Source organism: Gavialis gangeticus, unplaced genomic scaffold, assembly GCF_001723915.1.
Source record: "Gavialis gangeticus isolate Ggan-Ray unplaced genomic scaffold, GavGan_comp1, whole genome shotgun sequence".
NCBI lineage: Eukaryota > Metazoa > Chordata > Crocodylia > Gavialidae > Gavialis > Gavialis gangeticus.
Genome location: NW_017729024.1, coordinates 127735928 through 127745300, shown reverse-complemented (window position 1 = coordinate 127745300; position 9373 = coordinate 127735928). Strand labels below are relative to the sequence as shown.

General features: G+C 43.8%; 1 protein-coding gene across 3 annotated transcripts in view; it reads left to right on the top strand.

Annotated features, from left to right (window-relative positions):
• GCNT4 (glucosaminyl (N-acetyl) transferase 4, core 2) overlaps window positions 1–9373 on the top strand; it is a 25558-nt gene that overhangs the window by 644 nt on the left and 15541 nt on the right. For all 3 annotated transcript variants that reach the window (XM_019517697.1, XM_019517696.1, XM_019517694.1), the window contains exon 2: window positions 4315–4538. The gene's annotated coding sequence lies outside the window, so the exon portion shown is untranslated. The remainder of the gene's footprint in view (window positions 1–4314; window positions 4539–9373) is intronic.

Sequence of the window (9373 nt, the reverse complement as noted above, 5' to 3'; positions counted from 1 at the left end):
GGCCCCAGCGCCATGTGGCGCCGCCCGGCTGCACGGGGAGCGGCCCCGGGGTCCGCGGAGGGACGAGCGAGGCGAGGCGAGGCGAGGCGGGGCGGGCCAGGGCCGGGGCGATCCAGGAAGCGGGGCGAGGGAGCTGCCGCTGGGAAACTCCTGGCCCGGGACAGGAGCCGGGGCTGTGCCCAGCTGCCTCCGCGGGGCTGCGAGCCTGAGGCAGGGGCGCCTCCCCTGCGCGGAAAGTTTGTGCGAGCGGGGCACGGGCACCCAGAAAAGTGCCCCCAAGGCGCAGAGACCGCCTGCCCCAGCCCTGCCTGCGGCACTGTAGCTGCCCCTCGGGAGAAGGTGCCCGGAAAAGCTTGGGGGCCACCCATCCTGCTTCCTTCCGTGCTCAGGCACACGCGGGCCCTGGGAAAGGAGCACGGGCAGCTGTGTTACCAGACACCCGCACAGGACAGGCCCCGGACCCCCAGGGACCCCAGGTGGGGCATTGCAGCTAACCCTGCCTTTCACACCCTGCCTGTCCTCCACCACAGGGAAGTGGGTGCGGGCAGAGGCACGAGCAGCATGAGTCAGGCTGCCACAACAGTCCTCCGCAAGGGGATGAGGCCCCCAAAGCAGGCGCTCCATTGCATCAGGTCTGACTCAGGGGGGTGAAGGCGGTTGTCATTATAGCTGCTCATCTGGAGAAGGAGCCTGAAGAAGCATGGTGACAACCCACTACACTTCCTTCCTCACCTAGGCCCCTGTGCACCCGCAGGCACATGGTCCTGGGAGAGAGGAGTTCACCATAGACAGCTGCATGGGGCGGGCCTGGGACTTCGGGAGATGGAGGTGGTTGTCACTATAGATGCTCATCTGGGGAAGGTGCTCACACTGCTGCCTTGGGTAGTTTGTGGGAAAGGGATTACACTTTTGCCTTTTACTACTTCACTGTACCTCAGCTCCAGCAAGTGTCATTTAGTATAATAAAGGCAACCAGGAATCCATAGAGGAAAGGAGATCCTTCCCATTCAAATTAAAATAGCTCTTCCCAGCTTATTCCAGTCTTTTACCCCTGTTTTTATCACACTGACTTAACTGAAGTTACCCCTGTCTCACACAGGATAAAGGAAGAGGAGAGGAACTGGTGAATCCAAAGCCTTAGGTTTTATCCTGCTTAATAAGTGAAATGTAGCAATAATTTTCCTCTGAGTTGGAGATTCAATGCTGTTTTCAGTAGTGTATTGCTGGAGATTCCTAAGGGAGTATCAGGCACTTTTTTCTAATTAACGTGAGAGGATTTTATGGCTTAGAAAATGAAGATGCCTGGTGAATAGTTTTACTAGTAGGGTGTTACGGCTGTAGAGAGTCATTCACCTCTCTTCCTAGGTATTCTGCCAACACCTGTGTTATGACCTGCAGCCTGTGTACCCTGGTGCTACAGTCCCTGGCCTGCATTGAGTAACAACTGTTAATCATGGCAATTTTTCATGTGGTTTTGTAACAAGAGCCACAGTTACTATGTACATAGTTACATAGTACATAGTTACTAACTAGTTAGTAGTTACCTTCCTGGGTTATTTTTATTGACTTGCCATTAGAGTGAAGCTCTCCAGCAGTGAAAGGGTATTTTTCCATCTATAGCAGTGCCTAGTTATGTTGATTCTTGTTAAACTCAAGAACAGTTTTCCTAGCAGGGTTTTCTGTCGGGTATCAGTTTATTAAACAGAAAAAATTCCCTTGAAAAGAAGAGTTAATAAGTACAACTGCTCCTTTCTGTACTGTGGGCCTGATGATGACCTATTCCACAAAGAAGTTAATGGGTGGAGTCTTAAGGAGGAAAACTAAGACTTTTCTCACAATACACTGGGTCCTTACCTTGCATAAATTGGTGGTTCCCACTGAATTCATTCCAGTTACCACAGTTTACCTCAGTGGAGAATCTGGTCCACTGAATTCTTCCTAAACTGAACCAGGGGCTGGAGTTGGGCTTTCTGCAGAACATACAGAGGTCTCCAGATGATATACTAAGGTATCTGGGGCTCAGGCGCTCTGTGCACTGGCCCTGAGCTCTCAACCTGCTCTTCTGGTCCATAACCAACTTTAAAATTTTAGGTAATGTGGTGGCTTTACTGGAACCATGGGACATTTATACACATGCTCCAGAGGTGGGGAGGGGGACCTTTAATTAGAGTGGCTCTGAGACCTGCTCTGATTGAAGCGTCTGGAGCGTCACGTGTATCAGCGTCCCTGCATTGAAAAATGGTAGCGGCAGCACTTTAAAGCTCCTTGAACAAGCTTTAGTTAAAGTGCCCCTGCCTCCATTTTTCAGTGTAGGGATGCTGGTGCATATGACACTGGAGTCAGCTGGAGCATGGTAATTCCCACACGCCAGCACAGTAGATTAATCAAGTCTGCTCCAATGTGCTGTAATTACAGCATGTTGGGGCAGCCTTGCTGCATATGTGTAGGTGTCCATGGTTTCTGGCCTTTCTTTGTTAGTGGTTCCTGGCACCCTGTATGAATGAGGATTCCAGAACACAGGGTGCCGCTACACAAACATTAAGGTGCTTTTCCTAATGCACATTAAATTTAGTACCTCCAATGTGAGGTACTAAACAAATTTGTATTAGGCTGCCTTAATGCACAGTAATGAGTGTACATGTTTTTTAAGAGATGCTTAATGTGCAGTAGCCTATTTTATAGCACATTAGCGTAATAGCACATTTTTATATGATGTTTTAATGCACAGTAAAATAGGCTACTGTGCATTAAAGTGCATGTGTAGATGCACCCACAGAGAGGGACTTCAGAAAAATTAATCTGGCTTCAAGCTTTGTTGGCTGGTTTGCAGATTCTGTCGTGTGATGATATGTGCCTACCCCTTCCCCATTTGAGGATCCCTGACCTTTTAGAAGGTGAGAAGGGGAGAGAAAAAGTGATTCCTTTTGATCTGGGAGCATAATTAAGCCTCTTTTCCTTGGAGAAAAAGTGAACCGGAAATTAGAGATGAGAAATTTTAAGCACTGATTATTTAAAAAAATATGTGGAGAATATTTATAATATATATTTGAGTGACTTAATAATTAATTTTGATTGGAAAGCAATGGGAATTAGGCTCTGAAGCTAGTTACATGCTTTTGAATATTCGACCAATGACCTGCTGGGCACCATATAAAAAAATACCAAGACCAGCCTTGCTGCAAGGAGTTTATCATCTAAAAATAGATATTAAAAGTAAGTAACTGGGATAGTCAGCTAACTTAGAATAGGCTTAGCCTCACTGTACACAGGAGACCTGCTCCTGAATCAGGACTCCATTGTGTTGGATATACTGTATCTTGTATGGCTTTGCAGAAGCTTCACTACCTTACTAGGCATGCCAGTACATCTGAGGTTGAAATGTTTTCATTTTTACATAAAAATCCACATGTTAAAAACTGCACAGCTGAGCAGAATCTGCCTCAGCTTGTACTAGGGACTGATTTGAAGTAAAACAGGCCAAGTTTTCTTCTGACTTAAACTTCATACTGGTGGAACTTCATGCAAGTGAATTACTCTGCTTTATACATGTGTGTTTGAAAAGGGATTTGGGCCCAGTGTTGTTTTTCAAGTTTGCTACATTGTGGTGCACCAGTTCAGTAACACCAGGAGTAGATATGGTTATAGATTATGGAAGGTAACAAGAAAATGAGTGACACTGCATATCATGAGCCAGCTTATTGTGCTAAGTATCACACAGCATATTTGAACAATAAGGCTCAGATAATTTTTCAGATTCCAAATGTTCTTTTTGAACATTTTCCTTGTAGCAGGAGAAAATCTGGGTAGATGTCAAAATTAGGTCATTGTAATTACTTAGAACAGGGGTGATTAACTCATGTACAGAGGCTTCTTGTGCCACTTGTTTTTGTGGCACACAGCAAATCAGGGAAAGGCAGGCATTGCAACAGCAGAATGGACAGGGAGCACAACTGCAGATTGGGTGGGAAGCACAAGGAAGGGAGCAGAAAGCAGAGCAGCAGATCAGGCAAGGACAGGGGTTCTGAGTGGCACTTGAGGAAGCCATGGGGCTTAATTTGTGGCACACCTGCCAACTAAAGTTGTCCCTCACTAACTTAGAAGATGCTACTAGTTAAAGGGAGCAGGCAATTTCACACTACTTGTGCCAAGATTGGATAGCAGAGGATTTTCTACACTGAAATCCTGAAACAAAGCTATTTAAATTACAAACAAAATATAAGTCAATAGAATAAGGAGATAGGCTTATTGCTCAAAACTTCCAGATCTACTTTACTTTTTAATTAATATCTTTAATCCTTTTTTTCATCATTGCAGGCAGGAATGTTCCCTCTGCTCTTCACATATGCATGCTTTCATACTCCATTGAAACATAGTTAAAGTAGATACTTTTTCTTGGAACTCTGCATTTTGGGCACCAAGGGGATGGAGAAGAACTGCCCTTACGCAACCAGTCAGTCCATTACAGTTTTGTGACATTTCTCCAGCAAAACATTCTAGAGCACATTGCAGAGGAAAGAAGATAAGACAAATTCCCAAAGGTAGGTCTAGATGCATAAGCGATGCTACTGTTCCAACAATTAGAGCCTAGAGTGGTGAGGATTCTAATGCATGAGGATTAATTGACTTAAGGGATCTCATCCTCAGCTATAGTTCAGACAAGAAGTCCATAAGGAATGCAGTAGTAATGTGCAGAGCTGTGTTTAGTTGTATTAGTCTGAAGTCAGGCAATAATAATGTGAGGTGCTTTATGTTGACAGTAAACTCACTGCAGCTTTGATGAAGTGCAGTGCAAGGCTTCCCTGCTTCCCATTCCGCTTAGCAGAAAACTTTCATCCTCTCTTTCTGATGCCCTCTGCAGATAGTTAGTTTTGACTACATTTATTCATGTATCAGATTTATGTACTAACCTTGCCACATTGGTTTGATTCACACCTTTTGTGATGTTTTGAATTCTGCAAGGTTAAGTCCCAGTGCCGCCTCTGAACAAGCTAGCTGACCCAGCTGAGTTCCAGCTGGCTACTGTGCAGCCACCCTGATTGGCTCTGGCTCCTCACTTAAGCAACTGTCCTAGCAGCTGATCTCTACTGCATAACACAATGTGCTTCCATCCTATGTATCAGCGTGTTTCCCCACACTTGCCCTGATTGTTGGCTCCTGAGTCTGGGTTGTCTCCAGGCTCCCTGGGTCTGGCTTCTGACTCTAACTTGCTTTCTGGCTTCTCATCTCTGGTTCATTAGCCTTGGCAAGGCATCCTATTTTTACTAACCTCTGGTACTGAGCACTAGCCTGGTATCTCATACTTGACTCCTTCACTTAAGTCTTGCTTGGGGTCCAATTACCAATCATTGTCCATGACTTTACCATTTCTTGACAAAGCCAACAGAAGACAGAGGTGCTTGAAAGCCAGATCATGTTTCATTAAGAGTCCAAATATGGATTTAGATACTTAATTTTTTAATCAACGAGAGTGGATAATTTTGCCCATTAACTAGCTTTTCACTTATCGTTAGGGCTTCGACATATTTGCCTGCTCCTACTGGGTTCTGAACCCCCCACCTTGCACAACATAGTGGTTTAGGATGGACAAAGGGAAAAGGATTGCCTGCAGAATCTTGGGCATTGCACCTACTGATCAAACAGGTAGTCAGGGCTCCTTGAATTTGCTGGAGAACTTAGATGCCCAGTGGTTAGTATGTAGCCACAGAAGACCTAAAGTCATTCCCACAGACTTCCTGACTGATTTTGCACAAGTCACTTAAGTTTCTTTGTGCTCCAGTTCCTCCATCTAAAAATGGGAATAAAACTGCCTGCCTATTTTACTGGGGTGCTATGCAGATAAAAACATTAAAATTGTCAGGAGCGTAGAAATTTAAGCCATTTAAGTATGTAAGATGGCTGGAAAAGAGCAGTCTGCAAGTTTTAAAGAACATATAGACAAGTATAACTGTTAACTATGGGCACATGTTGGAAAAGGCAAATAAATATGTGCATTGCAAGTCAGATATTGTACTATCTATCTTTGGTGACAGAGACAGAGGTAGTTAGCTCTGCTAGTCTGAAGTCAGGCAGAAACCAGGACGAGCTTGCATCTTATAGACTAAGTCATTCGGGCAGAAGGAGCACTGGCAGTGCTGGACCAAGTCAGTTAGGACCACAGCAGGAGCTGAAGTTAATTGGGGGTGGCATGCAGTGGGCTAGTGGCTGTAGGGAGGGCAGGCAGTAGGACAGAGGGCAGGTTGCATGGTCTCCCCCATTCAATGCCCATCCCTACCGCACAGTTTCCCATGTGCTTCCCCTGCTGTAAGCTCCCTCCCCCACTTCAGGAGTCAACCTGGCTTGGACCTAGTGGTGGCTCAGCTCCAGCTATGGCTCCAAGGCCAGGGCCAACACCGGAAGTACTTGAATCAAAGATAAGGGTTTTTTTCTTCCACGGTGCTTTGGGGAAAAATCTTGTCTTAGATGCAAGTAAATACAGTAATTATTGATTTAGATTTAGCACCATTAATAATACTCCTATGGAACTATTACATTAAACTTTCAATGACAATACCAACCCAGCTGCAGCAAATATTAACTTGCAAATAAATTGACTCCACCAGCAGCAGCATTGCATTATCAAGTAGAGATAAGAGCTTCTCTCAGTTCCCTCCATCAACCAATTAAAGAGAAAAATGGAAAACCACATCACCAACTCCCTCTCTCCAGTCCTTCCTATGAACATATTCTCATCCCCCAAAGTCCTATCAAATAGCTTGACTTACATGGAGCAGAAAGAAAAAAAAACAATCCTGAAGTGTTGTTAATGGAAACAAGTTGACCAAGTTTGCACTGTTTGGGGAGTAAGTTTGTACTGAGCAACTCAAGGTTAAACAGGGAAAAAAAGTAAGAAAGGTACTTTTCTTTTCCTGGGGGGATTAGGCATAGTTGTTTACATTTTAAAAGATAAATAGATTTGCATTATATAATTTGATTGTAATAGTAGCAAAGTGTGCTAGGCGTTTTCTAAACAAATTGTTGCCATTGTCATTGCTGCAGTTAGATTCAATTCCACTGTCTTTACTTTTTTCCTCAACTTCTGACCCTATCTCTTCACAGAAAAAGGGGCAGCTGACTCGTATCACACCGGTTCTTCCAGTTCATTCACAGAAGGGGTTCTAGATGGGAGGAAAAATGATGTGATGGCAGGGGGCAGTTCTTTCTTTTGAGACAAAACCCATACAGTCAATTTCTCCTTCTTTCCCAATGGACATGGCAGTTGGGTCTCATGTATTCATTGACTTTTCAAAGGCAAAGTTAAAGCTGCATGGCACCACATTCATATCATAAAAGAGAGACACATGCATTTCCCGTACAGCAGAGCGGGGAGACTTTGGCATTACCAGTGGCTCAGGTTTTCCAAGAGTTAAAGCTTCTGCAGTAGCCAGCAGTCCAAGCTGCTCCCTGCTGGCCAGAATAACCACTCTGAATAAAATACAACTCTGGATGTGTGGATAGAGAGGATTTCAAATAGGAGTTACAGCAACCAGCTGTCAATCTGGCATGGCACCAAAAAAACAGTTACATCATCCATATGCACAGCTGCCAAGTGCAATGAGACTTCCGCACTGCTGGTAACAAACATGCAGTAAACCAGAAGTAATGTAGATTGTACATGAAGGAGGTAGTTCCTGGATTTTGCTTTTTTCATTCTACACCCTCTGAATTCAAGTTCTGGTTTGTGCAGGATGGAAGGCAAGAAAACAATTGTTAGAGCATTAGTGTGTGTGTATATGTCATGTTGTTCTTACAAATTAGGGTTATATTATCTAGCTCCATTTATATTGCAGACTGTTGCTTTGCAAGCTTCCCTACATTGCTGTACCATTGCACCTCAACACTGATCCCATGTGCTCCCAATATTCTGTGCCTGGGCCTCCTTTCCTTTTGCACGGGCTGTTCCTAATCCATGTGATGTGAACAACGCCCCCCCCTAGAAGTTAGCAAGCAGGATCAGAACAAACCTGCCTGGACTTTCACTAAGTGTTTTCTCTGGTTACTGTCTCTTTGTGGGCTTTTGGGTACAATGACTAAACATCCTGAATGTACAACCCAAATGTCAAAAAAGCTGGTTACTTAAAAAATTAGATTGAATAGTTTTGCTCTTACTTTAAATCAACACTTCAGAAACTAGCCATTTCCCATTTGGGGAAACTGACTTTTTTTCTATAGTTTTGAATATGAATTCTCTGCCAAGGAGAAGGGAAGTCTTCTGAAAGGAATGGCTCACTAATCCAGGGAAGGAACAAATTTGTAGTTGATACACTGTTTTCCAGCTGAGAACAATCACCATCACTTCCTCCTCCGGCCAATATGACCTACTTCTCCCCATTGCTATCTCTGGAATCAGGAGGAAGTGCTTGCTTGTGTGGGAAGCAGGTAAGAATAAGCATTAAGCCCAAGAAGAGGTGGGAGGCAGTAGCATGTTTTTGTATAAAGTGAAGATAGCTACAGTCTGTTGGTGTGTGACAAGGTCACTGGCACACCTCTGAGTTTCACAAGCAGCCTGGGGTTTGCAGTTATTTTGTATATTTGCAGAGTACAGGGCAGTAGTAGTCATAGTGTTAGGGCAGTAGTAAAACATTGCTTTCTCAGCAACCCAAACTTTCCATAAGTAAGTCACTGATTTCAGTAAAATGAAATCATGACTATGTCCAAGTCTTCAAACAGTAACTCATCACATCTCAAGCCAATAGCTAGTATTTGCTCTTCTCCTTTAGTTATTTAAATCCATAAACTCTTCTAGTTTCTTTTGAAGCTCAATTTAACTCTTTCTAGTAGCACAGCCCTGAGTGGAGCTGTGATAGCTGCTGTGTCATTGATGCAAAGCCCTTCTGTTTTTGAGTAGTGCTGCAAGACGCTTACAGTGTTGAGTCCTCTGAATTCCCTGATCTTTATACAGCCTCAAGAATTTCAAGCTTGAGTCTCAACCATGACTTCTGTATACCAAGTGTATACCAGGAGCAGCAGGTTAATGGTCCAGTGTTTCACTGATGTAGTTAAACCAATTAACTATGTATGTAGACATTATGTTAGTTAAAAGCTGGCTTCCCTTGCTTTTGTTTTCCCCTGTCAAATGAGAGAAAACTTTTAATTTTATATAGGTTGGTTCAGCTTTGTTTGGATCAGTTCTTACCCAACATTGGCTATTACAGGAATATAAAATATAATGCAGAAGAGTTGCAATGTACAGCAGAAGTAGGCCATGATTTAGGATGAATGTGATAAAAATGGTGTATCCAATTAAAATGGCAGAGGGAATTTTAAGCAGAAATTGTTCATCTGGATTTTGATCAAGACATCTGAGTTCGAACTCTCACTGTTTAAAAAAAAAAAA